The sequence below is a fragment of the Psittacula echo genome (genome assembly GCF_963264785.1).
Source record: "Psittacula echo genome assembly, chromosome: Z".
NCBI classification, from domain to species: Eukaryota; Metazoa; Chordata; class Aves; order Psittaciformes; family Psittacidae; genus Psittacula; species Psittacula echo.
Window position 1 is genome coordinate 91,569,657 of NC_137742.1, and position 23,235 is coordinate 91,592,891.

The window sequence follows — 23,235 nt, forward strand, 5'->3', positions numbered from 1 at the left end:
CTACCACTCACCCAACTTTTCATTCTCCTCCCTCCAGCTTTCTCTTAATTTCTTCTCTTTCTTTGTTTTCATGGGCTCACTAGCTCTTCACATTTGTTTGTGACCTACAAACTCATAAGAAGGAGAAACTTCGGTTTATTATATTTGCATTAACTTTTTGTTAAATCTGCTTAATATTACATTACAGAGTTGTGTTAAAACATTTCATATTTCCTTCATATTTAAACAATGCTTGAAATGTTTTGGCATATAATGTAATAGTTATGGATTTAAAAAAAAAAAATAACCAATATGCTTTGAAAGGAAAAATCCATTGTAGAAAAGAAAGAAGTAAACGGTATGACACATAGGGGAGCACAAAGAAAGAATACAGTTTATACACTACCAGTTGATGCAATAATATGTAAACCACAAAAATTATTATACACCATAAAGCATAGGGAGGGACTAAAATCCCAAATAGTCTTAATCACAGCTTCACAAAGCGTCTCTGTAGCAGTGGTGCAACATTTGTATATTTCTATTGTTTGAAGATTTATTTTTTGGTTAAAACTTAAAGATGTTTTCCAATTGACTGTAAGTCAACTCAGTTGAAACAAAACTAAGTTTAATTAAACATGATTGCTTCTGCTTTCCAAGCCAAGTATTTTATGCATGCTGTGGTAACTATATAATAACCAAAACTCTTTCACCTGAGGACAAAATATATTTTCACAAAGGTTAGCTTCTAGCATGAACATATTTTAATTTGCTATCATTTGGAGGTCGATGAACATCACACTTTAAAAAAAACCATTAAGAACTACTGTCAACAGCATTTGTTCCTTTCACAGTATCACAGTATCCCAGTATGTTAGAGATTGGAAGGGACCTCAAAAGATCATCTAGTCCAATCCCCCTGCCAGAGCAGGAACACCTAGATGAGGTTACACAGGAATGTGTCCAGGCGGGTTTTGAATGTCTCCAGAGAAGGAGACTCCACAACCTCCCTGGGCAGCCTGTTCCAGTGTTCTGTCACCCTCACTGAGAAGAAGTTTCTTCTCAAGTTTAAGTGGAACCTCTTGTGTTCCAGTTTGTACCCATTACCCCTTGTCCTATCATTGTTCGCCATTGAGAAGAGCCTGGCTCCATCCTCATGACACTCCCCCTTTATATATTTATATACACTAATAAGGTCCCCCCGCAGTCTCCTCTTCTCCAAACTATAGAGACCCAGCTCCCTCAGCCTTTCCTCATAAGGGAGATGCTCCACTCCCTTAATCATCTTAGTTGCCCTGCGCTGGACTCTCTCCAGCAGGTCCCTGTCCTTCTTGAACTGAGGGGCCCAGAACTGGACACAATATTCCAGATGCGGTCTCGCCAGGGCAGAGTAGAAGGGGAGGAGGACCTCTCTCGACCTACTGACCACTCCCCTTCTAATACACCCCAGGATGCCATTGGCCTTCTTGGCCACAAGGGCACAGTGTTGGCTCATGGTCATCCTGCCATCCACTAGGACCCCCAGGTCCCTCTCCCCTACACTACTCTCTAACAGGTCGTTCCCCAACCTATACTGGAACCTGGGGTTGTTCCTGCCCAGATGCAGGACTCTACACTTTCTCACTCAGAAAATATTTTCTATATTTGTTTCAATTATATATAAATTTTGTTTTGTTTGCTGAATTTGCTTGAATTACTTAGCTCAGCTTTAAGGCAAGTTCCTAGGACTGACTGCTGGGATTATAGCTTCACATTAAACTGCCTTATGAATTGGCCATACTTTGATAAACTTATATAAACTATAAAAGTTAAAGTAAGATGTCAAGTTCAGCCAAGCACCTAAAACCTGAAATGTTTAAGTACTTAATATAATTTGGACCTTAAATATTATTGTTTTTAAGATCTTCAGTAGATTAAGGGTAATTTTCTTTCTAGTAATCCAGTTACCAATTATTTTTTCATTGCTCTCGGAATATTCCAGAAATTTAGTAGTGATTATATAGTCTCCTATTTTCTGATAACTTGGTAGTTCATCTCTTTCATGTCTCTCTTTATTGCAAAAAAGTTAACCTCAAACTGAAGAGCTGACACATTCCTAAATGCTTTTAATTTGTTAAATTAATAATTTAAAATTTAATTGTTATTTACAAATAATGCATTAATGCATTAGCTATTCCTCAAAAGTTAAAACAGGTGAGGAAGATTCTTCTGAAAATATGACACAGGGAGCAGCCTATTTTATTTTTTTTAATCAGCAAGCAGCTCTCCATAAGATTATTCTACAGCTAATCATTTTGCTGCCAGCAGCAAAATAAAACAGACTCCCCTGAAGTAAGTTTGCCTTGGTAAGGTTTCAAGATGAACAGATTGCGACACAAACCTCCTCAGGTTCTTAAAGTTGCAATGTTATGCCTTTTTAAATAAGTACTTCTGTTAAAATGTTTATCTGCTAAACATACAAAAATCAGTTTCGTGGTAAGCACATTGTTTTTATACAGATGAAGTCCATGACTATATCTACAATAGAATCTCATAGTCAACAATTTTTTGATATCTCAAGCAAGCCTCCAAAAATGTGTGCATAACTGAAAGACACTGGTTTCTCTTTCTACAAAAAAAAAGATATCATCAGATGCTGGACATCTACTAAAATTCCTAGTTAATAGTTTCCACATTTTAAAGAAAATAAAACAATATAATTAGTTTTAGACTTTATCTGCAAGTAACTCATCACCTGTAATTCTTTATCTATTGGAAGTCTCTCCCTGGAATCTAGAAATAATAATGAATGCACTTGCAATATTATTTTCTCACCTGTGATAACAAAAAACTTGTTGTTTTCACACTTGAAGAACCCACTAACAGTCCACACGCTGGAACCTGTGACTTTGCTAGTCACAACTGATTCCTACTAGCAGTGATCACTAGAAAAGTGAGCTTTGAAACAGGTGACTCTGAATGAACTGGGACACAAGTATATTTTCTCAAATTCTCACAGAGATCTTTAAAAACTGTGACCTCACCCATGGGTTGCTCAATAAATGTCCAGTTCAGTCAATATGTATTTCTGTGTGATGCTTGAACTGAAATGAACATCCAGGAAAATTTTTCTATGGTTTGACTATCTGTATTCCTATGGATTTATCTAACCTTCTGAGATAGTAAGTGCATCTATAATAGCACATTTACAGGTCTTATTCCAAGACATGCTTTTCTATTTTATAACAGGCATTCGGTTCTCCAAGTGTTTGTTCAAGAGGTCAGGCATCAGGAATACCCTGAGAGAATATTTAAAGTGAGAATACATTTCTTATCTGAGAAAAAAATTGAAACACTGAGCCATGTGCACTGATTCTAGCTGGGGGGAAATACCATCAGCTCACCTGTGTATCCAGAATAATGAAACTATTGCTTAGCATTTTAACAGCGCTTGCTTTTGTCACTTGCAGCTCAAATGAAGGACATCTTCCTTTCCCTGAAAGTAAGACATTTCTACTTTCTGTCCAAGATTTTGGAAGACCATTCCCCACTACATTCCAAAGATGATGTAGCCTTAAATGTTCTTCACTGTTTGTCTTAATCATGGTGCTGCTAGTTGGGTGAATACAGGTGCACTATCTGGGGGTCCATAGCTGGGAATTCTATGTGCTTCCTACAGATGGTTTAGCTTTTTAAAAGGAAAACAAATGAAGCAAGAAGCCAAAACATGGCACTTGAGTGGAACAAAACATTTAAAAGGCTCTGAAGATGATCAAGACTAGCTCTAGCCCACACCAAAATCCTATGAAAAAAAATGACACAAGTTGGTAGACTGTGACACCAGAATTTTCATTTTCATCCAATAAAAATCAATAATTTGCTACAGTTCATATATAAACAAAATACTAAATACACTGGAAAAAAAAATCAGAAGAGAGGGTTATATACTAGTTTGTAATTGCCATCTGAAAGGCTTCAGAATTAATTCTATCAGTTTTGGTGTTTCAGTGAAAAATGGATGGACACTATCAATCAGATGTTGATAACCTGAAGACAACAGCTTTCCTTATGCTATAGTCAATGATGATACGAGGGATTTCAGATAATTATTCAGAGCAGCTAGATTTGACCTCTAATCTAAAATGCTTCTAATCCTATTTCTAGAATCCCCCAGAACTGTGGTTTACATGAGACTCGAAACACCTAAAGCAAAGAAAGTTGGACAGTTCGGAATGGGATTCTAGGAAGAATTTTAACAAAATCAGGAGATGCCCAATAGAAATGGTGAAGAAAGGAAAGAAATATCTGTAATCCCAACCTTTCTCAGCATCTAGCATGTCTACCTGTTAGACAAAATCCAGAGGCCAGAATCTGTTCTAAAAGGCAAGTGAGGGTATTAGTACCAATCAGCTTTCCCTGTGTACTGGTTATAGCCCGGCTTCTTTTTCCTACATACCAGCTCTTTAGTTCAAGGCTTGTAAGTCACTATGATTTTCTGAGATTGTTACTGAGATAATTGTTGTAGAATATGTTCATTTTGCTGAAGATCTTAATTACTGGATGATAGAACTGAAAAGTCTGAACCAAACAAACACAGAAAACAAAAGGGCAAAACAAACCAGAAGGGAAAATGGCCTTGCTATACATATTTAATGAAACAGTGAAAATATCCCACACAAAGTCTTAGAGAGTTAAATTGAAAACGTATGTATGATAAATGGATATAATACTGTCTATGTAATGGGTTTCCTATTTAAATTTTGTGAGGATTTAATCAGTTGGGCACAGCTGTGCAGGATGCACCATAAACTACGCTGAAAAATATGTAGACATGTACATTTATCTGCTACAAATTAAGCTCACTTAGAGGTGGTCTTAATGGACCATGTAGCAATCATTACAAGCATAAATTTTAAACTGCCTGTTTCCAGTGAATTTGCTTTGAAAAAAAAATAATGCTCATCCTTTGTGGAGCACAGTAATAAATGGAAGTACCCTTAATCTGTTAAGCACTAATAACCTAGCAATTATTCATTATGAACCCCATGCTGTATAATGTACGTCTGTTACAATTTTATTAGTGATTCTTTACTTAACCTGCTAAGGTATAATTTTTATTCCAACATACATCTTGTAATTATATGATGTTTTAAGTGACGTGCCACTAAATTTACAGAATGCCCTGTCCCCTTGGTTTATTGTAAAACATCTGTACAGTAAAGGATTGTTAAGGATAGTAATACTTTATGACTTTCAGACCTTTTTTCACAAAAGGCAGCATCTCCCTCTTTAGAGATCAAAAAGTTAAGGCTTTGTTACAACACAACACATAAATAATCTATAAAATATCTAACAGAGAAAATGAATAACACTATAATCAAAATGAATCAGTGACCCATTTGGAGCTGACTAGAAGGTCACAGCAGTTCTCCTACAGAGATTATCACTTGAAGTCACTGGGATGCTCTTTTGATGTGCCTATCTTCCACAATCGGTGCTTTTCATAGATTATAAAAATGGAGACAATCTCCATGCAGTGAAGGGCTCTTTCTCACCCAGATACTGCAGTGTTGACCACAATAAAAATTTTCAAGCCACAAAGGAGGAAATCCATGCTTTACAGAAACTTGCACTGGCTTCCCTATTTTCTGCTATCCACCTGTCAGAAAGGACATTATTTGCTCTAGGAAAGCAGACAAACCCTTCAAGGTTCTTGAATAAACCACAGAGGAACTTGGAAATAACAAACCATGTGTTCAAGCTAGCAATAGGGCAAGTTATTGTAAAGTACTGATCAATCTCAACCCCATTAATTGAAATTATGGCATTCATCACCATAGATTATTTCCTTTCATTATCAGTTTTCAGGAACACAAGGTGGAGTGGTGATTTATTTTGGTTTGTTTGGTTTTTTTTTTTATGAAATGCATATTTTTTATGAATTTTATTTTATGGGGAGTCAACAAACCCATAAAACTAAGATTGACTAATTCTTTTCTTCATGAAAGCTTGTTTGCTAGTTCCTTTGCCAATTTAATAGTTCAAATTGCAGTTTTCAAACATGCTCTACTTTGTTTTAACACGTTATAGTCCAGTTTTAATCCTAACTGATAGGGACAGGCTTTGACATTTCCTGCTATTGCCCTCATAGAAGCATGAAGCCCCTAAATCTCCTACACTTACAATATTCCCTCAGCTGACTGAAACAGAAGAGGTAGAGAACCAGAAATGGCAATGTATGAGGCATACTCCTGCAAAGTGAAGGTGCGGGGGGAATGTGTGTGTATATGAAGTATGGTCATTTAAGTACATCTCAGTCAAAATAAAAATGAGAACAAGAAAAGAGACAACTCCATACAAAACAGAGCCTAGTACATATGTTGTATGTATATAATGAATGCTTTTTTAAGTTCAGTGGTTATTTCAGAGACACTGTCACATCAAATTCTCTATATTGCTCTGAAGGATCCTTGTGCTGAAATGTCAGCTGGTCATATCACCTAAAGGCAAAAAGAAATTGTCCTAGCATTATACATAGCAATTCCATTGCTCCATGCTCTAAAGCAGTGTTTTCTAAGAATAGCTATTTCAAAAGGAAGCTGCTTTTCAGTGTGAGCCAGAAGCAATTGAATTTTACCCTGGAAGCGGCTATAGGCTTTGTGGAAACATTTAGGAATATTAAATATTCATGTGTTTGATTTAGTAAAATTCAGGACATTAAAGGCATCAATTGGAACTGCTTTAGTGTAAATATTTTTAACATTTACTACTACAGCTTGAAGTATGGATACTCTGACAAAGTAAAACGCTACCAAAGAGAAGACATTCTTGGAAAACTCCTTTTTTCTTCCTGTAGTTAATAGGTTTTTATGAATTATTTCTCATCCCAAAATGGCAATGTCCAGGATTTTATCTTAATGAGAGAGGTGTGCATTGAAATGAGCCATTCTACAGCCAAAGTTTTTCCAAGGTCAGTTTCCTGTTTTTTGCTGCTCCTCCTTTCTCCGTGTTCTGCTCCAGTCATTTTCTCCACAATAAATTCCTTCAATTTCAGACCTAGATCTACAACTCATCCTCTATCACTGCTGTAATCAAGCATAAAGAAAAAAACTTTTCCCCCGAACTATGCTGATTTGCACACCATGTAATTCCTTGTGTCTAAAAGGGAAGCATGAGACTGAGTGCTATACATGCCACACATGCCACAGAAGGAACAATGGAATCCTATCCTACAATATGATATAAGGCAGAAAACATACAGTAGATAAAAAAACAGCCCAAAATATACCCGTATAAGTATTTTGTCTTTACTTAACATAAATTACAGCCAGAAACACTGACCTGCTGTAGAAATACCATGCACAATCTTCTTTTGAACAACAAAACGTGTTTTTTTAACTGCTTATTTAAAACACTGGTTCATATTGCCATATCAAGGGATATCGCCCTTTTATAAAGGCAGACATTACTTAAATCCTTAATTTCACACTACTGCAACACTCATCTTGAATCCTAATATACTGTCCCTCACTGAGTAGACTCCAAAATGTGGAAATAAGATTAGGAATCATGGATTTTGATTGACATTTTGCAATGACATAAAGAAATCCTGCTGTTATAGTAATATTTTATATCACTAATTCTACTCGGTGTATCACTATGTCTACAAAATTCCTTTTTCATGATAGTTCAGAGTATCATTGTATATAAATTTAGGAATCTGTAGACATATATGAAAATGACATACCTAATAATTACGTATTACATATATAATAATCTAGTGTATGAACAAAATAGACAACAGTTTAAAAATAAATATGCTGCATTTATTTGGATAAATTAATCTATAGTTTGCAATCATAACAGAATAACAAATATAAACTATTGGTAATTAAATAATAGGGGAGAAATATTATTATTTTATTAAGCAGCCTTTCATCCAAAATTTTTTATATAAAAAATACATGTGTGTATAGACACATATGGTAAATTAAAAACTGTTCTGGAAAAAAAAAAGAACTTCAGCATTTTTAGATTGTGCTTTCTTGGTAAAACATTATAACAACCTTCTAAAATTGAGGAAATATGGCCTTTTTGAGTCATTGCATTGAATTAAAACATTTAACTTTACCTTGCTTTAAAGTGCTTTTAATCATATTGGATTAAGAGAGCATCCAAAAGTCTACAGTCTGCAATAAGATATTGGAAAATTGAAATTTTAGAGGTCAGAGCAACCCTGTCCATTGTGTATTTATTTCTTTTAAGAGGACAGATGTCTCTCCGAAGGACAAGACACATAAAACGGTACTGCTAGCTGGCTATCCAGCACAAAGCAAAGGGCATGATTTATGAGCTATATTTTTTTTTTAATTATTTAATTGTTTTTGAGACCCAAGACTAAACCACTGTGCTCTCAACATGTAGTTAAAACAGTGGCGATGCTATGCTTAGATGAGGTATGCTATCACTTTGCATTATTTCTCTTTTCTTGTTTTAAGTTTCAATGCATTCTCTCTATAGAGTTCATCTTTTGTTCATCTCTTCATTTACAAATGCATCTGTGGAGTATTTCATGTGTACGTGCAATCCTTTCTCCCATTTCATTTGAGCTAAACTGATATGGCACATTAATACTGTGATGAACATTAATACTGTAATGAAACTATACCCTGCATCTCTGGAGAAATTTTGTTTTGGAAATGCTGCTATCCTATGTTCCTCCAGTGCATCGGGTAAGAACATTGTAAAAATGGGTACTTAACTGCCTGCAAAAAAGACATGTAAACTTACTTTATGCTCAGGCCCAGCTACACACCTGTTGTTCAATTTCTGTAAATAAAAGTTTCATTTAACACTATGTTTAGCAGAATAAGAGAATATATAATAAATATAATAAAATATAATAAATATCTTCCCAGGGCAGTGTAGTAGATTAAACTGCAGAAACTAGTTGTCTCAGAATCAAGAACGACATTAACCAGTATTTGAACTGTGTTCTAAAGCGTTTGCTTTTGATACGCAGATCACCAAGCAGAGAACTAGAGTCTTCCAAAAATAAAAGCTCTTTCACGATATATAAAACTTTCCTGCAGAGCACTGTCAACAGTTTTATTGTGGTAGAGAAATAGAAAGAACAACTACAGTGATTTCATACAGTGTTACATAAATAAAATTGAAAATTATTCTGTTTCAGTTTTGTATGATTCCAATCAAAGCCATCACCTAACTAAATGAAGGTGTCAGGGCTGTACTTTGTGAACAAGCACATACATTTCTGGGACACCACTGAAGACAAAGAATTTGCTTTGGAATATGAAAAAATAAATTAAGACTGGCCTTTTGTAGCACAGCAAAGGTAGCTTCCCTTTGCTAAAGCACTGCAGTTCAGCTGCCAAACTGTTGCTGAAACACTCCATGACACCAGCCAAGCCTTCTTCCCTGTTTTTCTTTCTTTTTCCCCCTAATTAAATTGTTACTAAACTGTGTCTGAACTGAAGATCTTCCAAGCCAAAGTTAAATGCTCACAAAAGTATAAATTCATGTCTCAGAACATGGCTACTTCCTGACCAGAACAGTCCACAGACTGAAAGTTGGCCCTGTTAAATAAAGTCTACATTCCAAACCAAACACTAGAATAAGGAAAACAGCAGGTTCACATCAAATACCTCTTATGAAATTAATAATATAAGGCATATAAGAAAAGTATTTCCATACACCCACAATGTTTTGTTTCATTTAAAATGCAACAAAAGTAACAAAGCTCATTGAGTTGTTATCCTTCAGCATTTCAGGGCTCTGGCAGTAGAAATTTATTTTTAGTTCAGAAGAAAGACATCTTCACACAGCCTTGATGGTGGCCTTTAAATCAACAGAGATTGTACAGGTCAGTGACTTAACAGTCAGGGCAAGCTGTTGGTAATGGCAATCATCAGGGAGGAATGAGATGATAGGTGGGAAGAAGGGATAGGAAGACTTAATTCACAGTCAAAGCAGGCTTAGAGAAAAGTTAGAGCTGGGAGAGACAGTTTCCACACTTTGAACACAAACTGTCTCCCAGAATCTGAGATCTTTCAGAGGGTTTTGGCACCAAAGTCTAAGGCAGTCTCTAGAGCAATGAATATTTCCAGGAAATGAAATCTTTACCAAGGTCTTTACAGCTATTGTCTATGTCTGCATTTATTTCGAACTGCCAAAGCCAACTTTAATTTGCTTCTGCTGCTTCAGTCCACACACAAATGATACTTTGTTTGGGGAGCCTAAGACAAAATGAAACAAGAGAAATACAAAATGTGAGCAACATATCGCGGTACCAAATGCCCATGAAAAGCCAAACTATAAACTCGGTGCCCACATAGTCAGGTGTCTGAGAGAAGCTGTGTTTAAGTAACTGAGTAATCGGAAAGAATGGGTTTATTTTCCAAAATCTTAAGGTGACATTTCCAGAAGGCAGAGCTTTCAGAAAATGTTTCAGAGAATCTAGTGTAAAAAGTTATTTCCTCAGATTCATTTCTTGCGAACATTCAGGCCCATGTAAATGAAAACCAGAGCAGTTCACTGCCTTCCTGAAGGAAATTGATCCAAATTGTTGCAATATGATTAAGTTCTTGCCAATTAAAAAGGCTAGCAGATCAATTTTGAGCTGTACCCAGGTGAGGTGATAATTTTTATTTAATTTAAACAAGATTAATTTCATAGCAGAATTTCCAGGTAAAGAAAGCATAGAATATGGAATATGGATATCCAATATCCAATACATTATAAAGTAAAGTAATAGCATATTGAAGGTCTAGTTCTTCAGAATACCAAGTGGAAGCACGAGTTAAATCTTCCATGCCTCTACCTTATTGTTATTATTGCAGATATTGGGATCTCTTAGTTGAATATTCTTTATATTTAAAAACTTTCCGCTGCCATGTCCACTGTGCCTTCTGTTGGTCCTCAGGTAAGTCCTGTAACTAGAGTTACACCAACATAAGGCAAACCAGCTGAGGCTTGGTACATTTTGGGGGACTCAAAACATGTTCTTTGCCTCATCTGACACAACCCTTGTGTCTGTTCAGTGTTACTCTGTCTAATACACTCCAGATTGTGTACTGCATGGACCATATTATATTGCATGCTTAAACATTCACTGGTGCAAAGGAACATAATTCTTTCTTTGAGGAGCATAAATACAAATCCAGCGAAATGTAATTACTAATAAATCAAGTCAGTAAAATTTTATTAAAAATAATGCAAGACAGTACACAAAGTTCTATGGGAACTGTTCTCTAAACCACTTCTAGATGAAGTTCTTTCATCTGCTTCTTGGTGTCCTTAACCACAGTGCAAAATACCTTAAAAACTGTCAGAACGAAAAGCATTTTAGTTTTTATGTTCTACAGAAGGCTATTAGGACGACCACATCTGCTCATGCTTCAGTAGTAAATCAAAGGAAAACATTTTTCTTCTCTTTCAAGAATTTTAATGTTTTCTAACTTTATATTACACAATTTCTCATGACTTATTAAATTCTTAACAATTTTTCTTGTTTTGCTAATAATTTGAGAAGAGTTGTATAAAAAAAGTTTAAGAATTAGTAAAGAATCAGCACTTTCAACTCCTAGCAAGCTGCATATAGCACAAGTCAATATTTAATACACCAACAGAGTACTAAACACAACTAATTGTATAGTTCCACAGTTTTTTCCTACTTCATAATTACTCTAGGTCATTTAAAATTTGCCCAGTGTTATATGCATCTATGATCAGAGGGGTTATTCTAACTATATCTGCAAAGAACAAATACCTGTTGAAACTGTGGAAAATAAAGGTAAGAAGGACCCAATGGTGGCATACAAAGTCAGCAAGGATGAACTGTGAGTAAAAACAACCTCTGATGTTTTTATTTTTTTTTTTAATTGGGTGATCTTACATAATAGTTTCTGTCACAAAAGTTTCTGTCACTTGCACATTTAGATAACAGAGCTACCAGGTTCATTTTAAAATCAGATAATACAGACAATACTCTTGAAGCTTATTTGGTCTATTATAATGTGACAAATAATATACCACTTAAGGTGAATATTCAAATGCAGAATTCAAAGACCATATCACAGATTTTCCAGGATTCATCACAGTTTGATATGAAAGGTTTTTATGGATATTTAGTCTTTTCATCATAAAACTTCATGTTTTGGAAGTAACGACTGAATTTTCATACAGAATGCTGTTCTAAGACCAGCAGCAAAATAGACAAGTTAACAATGATCATGTCTGACTGCATTTACTTAAATTTGCTGCTGCTGCTAGCATGAATGTTTTAGAAAACTTGCTTTTTCAGTAACACAGCAACAGATGGCCTCAGTTAAACTAAATCTGATATACAAAACTCCAGGTTTGGTTATAAGATCTGAGCACCCTTAGATCTAGTTAAAGTAATGACAATTGAAAGTAGATGTTTCTGACTATTTCTAGACTGGTGAAAATAATTATGAGTCCACAGAAACAGAAAACCCTTTGCCATGATGGGTCAAAAAATCATGCCTGCACTATTTGACCTCAGGATGGAAGCACATCCTGAAGATGGATGGTGACATCTTCACCACGTTGTCGCCATCTTAAGGGAGGCTGGTGACATTCACTTAAGGCCATTTGCTCATGCATCAAACCATAAAACTAGTTCCAGGCTAAGAGAAATCAAGCCACAGGGGGTTTGAAAAAATTGGTATTTGGGCATTTTTACTGAATTATCTAAGAAAAAGATGTAATGTTTATAGTCTGTACAGCAATATAGGTTTAACAGACTTAAAAAAAATTATAAGCTAAATTTAATAACTTTTTGTATCTCATATGAAAGAATTGGTACTATCGATGTACCATCAGTAAATCTGAAATCCTGCTTCTGAGCACTGATGGAATTAAATGTTTAGGGTTCTGTTCCTCAGGGGCATAAAAAATTCTAAATTTTTGGGTACGTGGAGGATATTAATTGTAATTTAGTTCTCTTTGAACGGAAATAAATGGTGAGCTATGGGAGAAAATAATTTAGAACACAATAAAATCATCACACAGTAGGTTTGTGTGAATTTTTTTGCGAACAGTGATTATGATTTTATGATTTAAAATCTTCATGAAGCTTTATGCTGTTATAGAGAAGTAAGGAGATGCATTCCAAATAGTATTACAGTGAGTTTTACAGAATTTTTAAATCCCATGTTTGCTTCACCACTTTGAATAATTTAAATTGGCTTTAGGAACAGGATACAGTTCATCGTCTGACCTTAAGGTCTGCTGACATTTTAACTAGAAAGGGTTTACTCGTCTATTAACACTGTGCTCATCAAGGTAAGATTCACACCTCTCAAAATAGACATGAAACAATATCATGCAATATTTTATGACAAATTTTTCCCCCAGATTTATTATGTATATTTGACATAATTAAACTAATCCTCTCTTACAAGTGAAAGCATACTGCAACTAATTCATAAACGCACAGCTGACCAAAATTATAATAGAACCTCATCAGAACTCTGTGACCAGCCTCCTAGGGTACAGAAGCCCCTCAATTACAAATTTATGCTATACTTAGAAATAAGTAACCACAACAACAACTAAAAACCCACAAAAATTTACCCCTCCCCCCAAAAACATTAAAAAAAGGAGTTGAACTAGTTCTTCACAAATATTGTTCTCTCAGTTTTCTTAATCAAATTGTAATGACACAGAGATGACTGTTAGAAGAACACAACTTTAAAGGCTACACTTATGGAGGATTAAATTTTTGAGGCAAAAAACCTTGTGAATCAAAATGTGAAGTTTTGTTGCACAACTTATCACATACTGAAGAGTAAGCTACAGCAATGGCTAAGATACTTGACTGGCCACTTAGACGACTAAAGATTATGAAGTCATACTGAATTATACTGAGCTGAGCATCTGGCCTGTTAAATATAATTAAGCACATATTTTACTCAGTAAGTTATATAGTACATCTCGATAGTTTCACCACATGCACACTTTGGTTGACTCCTTGAATATCTGCTGCAATAACAACAAATTGTCTTCAGAATAAATAGAGAATAAATAACAGATGATAGAAACACAGCCTGCCCAATTTTTTATTAATCACTTAGTAAGTGTTATCTGCATCCTTATTCATGGTGTCTTTTTATCTGTTTTTATCTGTAAGAAGGTTTTTATAGGTATCTGGCAATAGATTAATGTCAATAGCCTTTTGAAAATAGCCAAGGTAATATCCTACTGCCAATTCCTGAGCTCTGGCAGTACTTCAAATCATAACAGCAAGTGACATTTTTTTCAGTATCTTGAGCTTAAGACAAAAAGGTAAACACCGCAAATACAACAAACACCACAAGCACATGGTAATATAACTAAACAAATATCAAGAAGCCAATGGAGACTTGCTTTCAAAATCTCAGGGTACACCATGACAGAACTCAGCATTCCAACTTGAATTCACTTTTTGGAACAACACAAGCACACTTACTAATATCAATCATGTAGTTTTGTCATTTTAGAGATTAAAATTTTATATTCTTTTTCTTTATTCAGTTTTAATTAATTTCATAATCTGGTTTTTTATTTCATCTGCTAAAAAAATTGGAACAGTATCCCAATCATGTATAGAAACACATAACTGGAAGCTATTTAGCTATGTGGTATGGAAGTTATTTTAGTTTTGTCAACATGTACTAATTCATGTGCAATACTTCAGCCACTAACATCAAGACAAGATGCTAATTTATCACTTGACAGCAATTCCTTTTTTCATTGAAATGTATTTATTTACATTACAATCCATTCAGATGAAGACTTTGAGTTAAATTCAGATTAAGTATACCACCAATCCTCTGAGATAAAGACAAAAATGCAGTTCACAGTGTATCTATTTTTAAGTTGCAAGCAAAAATTCTACCAAGGGCAAAAAATAAAGCAACTTCAAAGGTGATGCAAATATGTCTAGTACAAGAGCAATTCGGAAGATATTAGCTTGCCTTTTTTCAGAAGTGTTGTTTTAAATTGTTTTTTTTAGCAGACACAGTGATTATGAACAGATACACACTGCCCACAGGTACAGGTTTCATGGCCTATCAAACAGGCAAGGGCATAAGTAAATGCTTAAAATTTAGAATGTGCTCAAGTTTCTCACAGAACTGAAAACAAGGTCTCTGTAAATTTAATCCTTATGTATCATAGAATCATTGTGTAGCTTTAGTCAGCTCTCCCCCTTCCTTTATGACCTGTATCCATTGCAGATGAATAATATTCCTCACCTCATTTCAAAAATAGATAATTAATTGGTTGCTATCAGCAGAGTATGTTGCAGACGACCTTCAGGAAAAAAGAACACCTGCTTTCCCTTTCCACAAATTCAGCTGATAGCCCATTGAATAAATATACAGAATTTCAGGATCCTATTGTAGGACAAAATGAGAGGGCAAACCTGCCCTCTTAGAAAAATGGTATCTATTTTGGAATGGATAGTGTAAAAGTTGATTATGAGATTATGACAAAATCTGTATTCCCTACAAACTTCTCCTAGTCTATCTATACACCTACCATTTACACAACTATCTGTACAGAGTTGTGTTAATATGAGATTTTCAGATGAGGTAAAAAAAGAAAAAGTGTCCCAGTAAAGATTCAAAACCTCTCCATAATTTATATATTCATCGAGAATCTTTGTTTTCATAACTCCACAATGTAAGGAAAGATTGTGAGTTGTATTTTTTTTTTCCGGTTTCCAGAGTCTTGCTATCTGGTAGCATCTCATTTATATTAGTTTAAAACAGAAGTCACGCATCTTCCATCTGGCTATTACCACAGAAAAAACAAGACCCCGTGAAGTAATGGCAAAATGCAGATATGGAAAACTAGCTCTTTATTTAAGAATATGGTTTTTTAAAATGGAAGGAAGGCAAAGTCATATATGTATATTGAGTAAAAGAAGATGAGAGAAAAAAAAATACAAAAGTAGAGAAAACTTATGTGCTTACCATTTTAAAGAAAGCAAATAAAGGACTTGTCATTTCTCTTGACTTCCTCAATTCTGTTCAGTATGCTCCAAGCTTGTTCTTCCTACATATGTGTTACACTCTTGATGTTTCACAGTATCACAGTATCACAGTATGTTAGAGATTGGAAGGGACCTCAAAAGATCATCTAGTCCAATCCCCCTGCCAGAGCAGGAACACCTAGATAAGGTTACACAGGAATGTGTCCAGGCGGGTTTTGAATGTCTCCAGAGAAGGAGACTCCACAACCTCCCTGGGCAGCCTGTTCCAGTGTTCTGTCACCCTCACTGAGAAGAAGTTTCTTCTCAAGTTTAAGTGGAACCTCTTGTGTTCCAGTTTGTACCCATTACCCCTTGTCCTATCATTGTTCGCCATTGAGAAGAGCCTGGCTCCATCCTCATGACACTCCCCCTTTATATATTTATATACACTAATAAGGTCCCCCCGCAGTCTCCTCTTCTCCAAACTATAGAGACCCAGCTCCCTCAGCCTTTCCTCATAAGGGAGATGCTCCACTCCCTTAATCATCTTAGTTGCCCTGCGCTGGACTCTCTCCAGCAGGTCCCTGTCCTTCTTGAACTGAGGGGCCCAGAACTGGACACAATATTCCAGGTGCGGTCTCACCAGGGCAGAGTAGAGGGGAAGGAGGACCTCTCTCGACCTACTGACCACCCCCCTTCTAATACACCCCAGGATGCCATTGGCCTTCTTGGCCACAAGGGCACAGTGTTGGCTCATGGTCATCCTGCCATCCACTAGGACCCCCAGGTCCCTCTCCCCTACACTACTCTCTAACAGGTCGTTCCCCAACCTATACTGGAACCTGGGGTTGTTCCTGCCCAGATGCAGGACTCTACACTTTCCCTTGTTATATTTCATCAAGTTTCTCCCTACCCAACTCTCCAGCCTGTCCAGGTCCCGCTGGATGGCAGCACAGCCTTCTGGCGTGTCAGCCACTCCTCCCAGCTTAGTGTCATCAGCAAACTTGCTGACAGTACACTCAATTCCCTCACCTAAATCGTTGATGAATATATTAAATAATACTGGTCCCAGTAGTGACCCTTGAGGCACTCCACTAGATACAGGCCTCCAACTAGACTCCGCCCCATAGACTACAACTCTCTGGCTTCTCTCCTTCAGCCAGTTCACAGTCCACCTCACTACCTGATCATCCAGGCCACACTTCCTCAATTTAGCTATGAGGATGCTGTGGGAGACTGTGTCAAATGCTTTGCTGAAGTCAAGGTAGACCACGTCCACCACTCTGCCATCATCCATCCACCGTGTTATTTCCTCATAAAAGGCTATGAGGTTGGTCAAGCATGACTTCCCCTTGGTAAAGCCATGTTGACTGCCCCTCATAACCCTCTTATCCTTGACATGCCTTAAGATGGCATCAAGGATAAGGTGTTCCATCACTTTCCCAGGGATGGAGGTGAGGCTGACCGGTCTATAGTTACCCGGGTCCTCCTTCTTGCCCTTTTTGAAGACTGAAGTGACATTTGCTTTCCTCCAGTCCTCAGGCACCTCTCCCGTTTCCCAAGACTTGGTAAAGATGATGGAGAGTGGTCTAGCAATGACTTCCGCCAGTTCCCTCAGCACCCGCGGGTGCATCCCATCTGGACCCATGGATTTATGGATGTCCAGATTGCTCAACTGGTCCCTAACCCATTCCTCATCGACTAAGGCAAACTGCTCCAGTGACCTGACTTCATCTGAGGTCTCAGGAGTACAGGGCTCTTCAGGACTGCCTCCGGCAGAGTAGACTGAGACAAAGAAGGCATTCAATAACTCTGCCATCTCAGTATCTTCTGTCACCAGGGCACCCATCCCATTCACCAGTGGGCCAACCTTGCCTCTGGTGTTAGTTTTATCAGCTATGTATTTGAAAAAGCTCTTTCTGCCGTCCTTGACCCCTCTGGCCAGATTTAATTCTAAGGAGGCCTTAGCCATCCTAGCTGCCTTCCTACATCCTCTAGCAGCAGCCTTATATTCCTCCCGAGTGGCCAGCCCCTCCTTCCATGACCTATAAACTCTCCTCTTCCACTTGAGCATACCCAGCAGTTCCTTATTTAGCCATGCAGGTCTTCTGGCCCTCTTCCTTGACTTCCTACGTGTCGGGATGCTCTGCTCTTGAGCTTGGAATAAGCAATTCTTGAATGTCAACCAACTATCTTGGGCCCCTTTACCTTCAAGCAGCCTTGCCCATTGGATTTCCCTTAGCAATTGCTTGAAAAGGCCAAAGTTTGCCCTGCTAAAGTCCAGGGTTGCAATTCTACTTGCTATTGTACTGGTCCTACCACACAAGATCCTGAATTCCACCATCTCGTGGTCGCTGCAACCAAGGCAGCCCTCAACCTTTACTGCTTCGACCAGACCCTCCTTGTTAGTGAGGATGAGATCCAGCAGCGCTCCTCTCCTGGTTGGCTCATCCACCATTTGCATGAGGAAGTTATCATCCATACACTGGAGGAACCTCCTGGACTGTGGCTGGGCTGCTGAGTAGTCCTTCCAGCAAACATCAGGGAAATTAAAATCCCCCACGACGACCACGTCCTGTGACTGTGAGGCCGCTCTCAGCTGCCTGTAGAAGGCCTCGTCAACTTCCTCACCCTGATCTGGTGGCCTGTAACAGACACCCACAACAGTATCACCCCTGCCAGCCTGCCCCTTAATTCTCACCCACAGACTCTCAACTCGCTCATCCCCTGTTCCTGGACAGAGCTCAGTACATTGCAGCTGCTCTCGCACATAAAGAGCAACCCCACCACCCCGCCTGGCTGGCCTGTCTTTCCTGAAAAGGACATAAGCCATCCATGAGTATATTCCAGTCATGTGAGCTGTCCCACCACGTCTCTGTAATTGCCACCAGATCATAATCTCCTGACTTAACACAGGTCTCCAGCTCCTCCTGCTTAGTTCCCATGCTGCACGCATTGGTGTATAGGCATTTCAAGGAGGGAGCTGAGCTCACCGATTTCACCCTAGGATTATAGGAGGCCTCCCGGTCTTCATCAATCCTAGAGTGCTGCCCCACTGGGGCAAGCCCAGTTACAACCCCATCCCCCTTCGAATCTAGTTTAAAGCTCTCCAAATGAGCCCTGCTAATTCATGCCCCAGCATCCTTTTGCCTCTGTGAGTTACACCTTTCCCACGTGCCATCATCCGGACTGAAGCCTTATAAAACCAGCTGTTATCAAAGAACCCAAAGCCCTGCCTAAAGCACCAGTCTCGTAGCCAATTGTTTATGGACTGAATTTTCACATTCAATCCCACATCATCACCGGAAGATGGAAGAACTGAGGAGAAGATCACTTGAGCCCCAGACTCTTTCACCATCCGCCCCAAGGCCCTGTAGTCTTTCTTCATCCCCCTCAGACTGCGGGAAGCAGCTTCCCCCCCACCTGTCTGGAAGACCAGCAGCGGGTAGTAGTCTGTCGGGTGCACCAGGCTGGGGAGCGCCTTGGTGATATCCCTGATCCGGGCTCCAGGCAGACTACACACTTCCCTATGATGAGGGTCAACTCTGCATATCGGGCCCTCTGTTCCTCACAGAAGGGAATCGCCTACGACAATGACTTTTCTTTCTTTCTTGTCAGAGGCAGTCTTGAGGCGTGAAGTTGACTGCCTTTTCCTATGTGACCTTGTAGTCTGGCCTTGCACCACATCCTCACTTACCTCTCCATCAAGATCCAGGGCCTCAAACCTATTACTGAGGGGCACCTGGGGAAGCAGGGCAGGAAGGGAGGAAGGTTGCCCACGGTTCCGAACTGGAACTCGCTTCCAGCCTTCATCGTCTTTTTGGTCCCTTACCTCTGCGCAACAGCTACAGGGCAGGGGCTGTCTCGGGTCATCCCCCTCTGTCTGAGAGGACAGGGGGTCCATCCCCTCGTGGGGGGTATCTCCCTGGAACCATTCCTGCTGGCACGCCAGGGAGTTACTCCACCAGTCGATCTCCCTTTCACACTCCCTGATGGTCCTCAGCGTCTCGACCTCCTCTTTAAGTTCTGCCACCAATCTAAGTAGATCTTCTACCTGCTCACACCTCACGCAGGTGGAATGCTGGCCTCCCTCCCTCGGCAGCAGCAGGCTCTGGCACTCCCTGCAGCCAGAGACCTGAACAGCCACGGTTTGGGGCAGGGTCTCTGTCTGAGTTGCTACAGTCTCCTTACTGCAAGCTCTCCTTCTGGAGGCGACCATATTGGTCAGCAGTCTGGGACACCAGCAACAGAGTCCGCAACACAACCTGCTTGTTCCTCCCTGCGCCTGGTGGGCAGCGTCGTCACTGCCCTCCCAAAGGCTCTTTCAAGGCAAGGGGCAGGGGTGCGGTCGCCGTTACTGCGGGAACACCCCCTGCCACGTCAGCCGCTCTCTCGCAAGGGCTGCTGGGGCTTCTGGGATCGGGAGATGTCGGGAATCGCGATGTGTCTGCGCTGTCCCCTCTGCTTTTCCTAATCTCTGCTGACCAGTTTTCACTGGTTTTTGTGTATGCGAAGATGGCAATATGTGTTTAGATCATAATAAGATTCATTTTTCAACCTCATAATCACTTTTTGCCCCCCTTCACCTCCACAGCGTCACATACTTTTTTGTTAGGGTCTGAAACATGAATTGAGACCCATATGGAAGACCACTGCGTATACAGTATTTAAGGTATAGCACATAAGCTATATCTTCCGCCACAATGGTGTTTTTATGTTTTTAATGGCTCCTCCTCATTTTGGGAGCTGAAACATATATTCTTCTGAATTCACTAATGAGTTTCTATTCCACTCTGGACGTACAATATGAAAAATTATAAATGAATCCACTGCCCCCCCTCAAAAAAAAAAAAAAACAAAACCAAAACCCCAAACCCATTGTTTCCATTATAATAGCTTGTTTGAGAGGCTATATTCTGCTTTCTCTCTAGAACGCAGAGTGATATATAGTGAAGAGATGATGGTGTGGAAAGTATTTTCTCCCTGTTGTGCATGTAAAAGAAAAACACAAGACAAACACAAGATGCAGATCTAGTGCAAGGCTGAGAGCAAGCCAGGCTGACCAGCAGTGGTCCATTACAGTAGCAGGCATGGCCAGCTGGCAGTAGGCCTTCTCAGGCCCCATGGCTCCTGCCATCCGCATGCTGCCATATGGCTCTGAGGGAGCATTCATGGCTCTTTTTTGCAGTGTAAGTAGGGACACCACAGAGAATGCTGGCTCCAGCAACAGTGAGCCAGCCTGTCCCATAAGATATTTTTGTAAAGTAATATGATGTAATTAGGAACCCCTTAGCCTACAGAATCCTAACTATCACCCTTATTTATATTCTGTCACAAAGGTATGCAATCATTTCATTTGGCTAAAAAAACAGATTTCAGACTAGATCTGATCAGGCAAAATGTAAAAAGTAGAAGCATAGAAAAGCTGAGCAGATGATGTACATTTTGGTTTAGAGGTTGAATCACAAAATGGAAAATAAATTCTGATTATCAGAATCTTTTCTTTACCTTGAAATAAAATAACTTTTTATTTTTATTTTCTTACACCTGTTCTGTAAATGTAATAAATTTTGAATTTACAAAGCAATTTTGAATTTTAAAATCAGAATGTTTTAGAAATACTCTAAGAAACTTTCCAGACAATGATGTGAATATAGTAGATATCTCTCTCCATCATCTGCACCAACATACAAGTTCTACCAAACCTGACAGTAAGCAGTCTAAATCAGTCTAAATCTCTCTTGCACTTAGGCACAAAATTGTCATGTAACTATTGCTTGGAGATCTGAATTCAGCCCTAACGCACACATAGAAACCAAAATAATACAGCAGGAACTGTGATTGATCAAAATCTCTGTATAGGAACCCAGCAAGTTAGCAAAGAAAATAATCACTGGCAAGAAGCAGTTACAGGCTGAAAAATTAACTTCCAAGATACAGCATGGAGATGCATGTTTGCACAGTGCACAGGGAGTCAGCCTTCTGCTGGGTGCCACTTAACAGGTTACCCCCACTTGTATCATGCGAGTGAGCAGTGAGAGGATGTAAAATGATGCTCCTGTGGAAGTGATATGTGGTATTAGGAAAACTGAACTTCAAACTACCACAGTTAAAATTAAATCTAACCTGTAATAGATGATGCCAATCACCTGAAATGGTTTGGACTTTATTTCTGAGCATCTCATGACAAAATATGTGAGAATGCGAGCTTTGACCAGCCTTTAAAAAGTGCTTTGGGAAGATATGCAACTGCACTGAGACTTTATGTTATAACTGTACATCTGGCACATTCCCTGGCATTTAAGGCTCATTAAATTCTGAATATTGTGTCATCTGCCCTTGACTTAAAATAGTTTTGTGTCAGCCTTTTGTCTCTAATTTCCTCTTTAACAGAAGTTGTTTCTGTCGATCTCTTAGATATGTGCTTTTTATCACATCCATTCCTCAGCAAAAGTATAAACTCAGATTACAGCTCCAATCCACCACAATTTAACTCCCTTCATGTTTACTTACAGGACAGCAAAAAGGTTTGCATAAAGCCTCTATGAATAAGTAATAATTAAAAACATTTCAGGACACCTTTTTTAAAAAACTGTATTTTTCACCCAATTAAATTAAATTCAAAGGAAATTTTCAAACTTAGAGTTCATTCCAGGTTTCAAACACATGTAAAACTCAGATTGTAACAGTAATGTTTCCTATACAAAGAGTATATAAACTGCCCCCACATTTAGGTTTTTTCCATACCACAGTTCAAGATTACTAAAGACACTGACAGAACACAATCTGGTGTGTCTCAAGTTGCTGTGACGTGAAAAGTTTCGTGTCATAAACCAAGAAATTTGTCACAATAGCAGTGTTACATCCCAAAAGAAATTTCCACTCAATTTAAAGCAACTGTTTGAGATTAATAAAATAGATGATTGAAATACAGACGTTTTTGGTGAAATCAAGAAATATCACATCACTGTTGTCTGATTTCAAGAACTATTTGAAGTTACTGGAGGGAAAAGGGACCATCTTATTACAGGTTGGCAGTACAGATTTTATGACAAATTTCTTCCCTCCTGTAAAGACTAGGACTGTAAAGGTACAATGCTTCACAAAATGAAGCATCTTTTTCTATGATAATAACTCTTCCATTTTTCCTCAATGCTCATATGCCTCTAGTATATTTTGTAATGATTTAACACCTGCAATGGATCAAATCTGTACTGTAACTGTAGCAGATAGTGTAAGAAACGTCAGTTCTCATTAGCCTGAATATAAATCTGCTT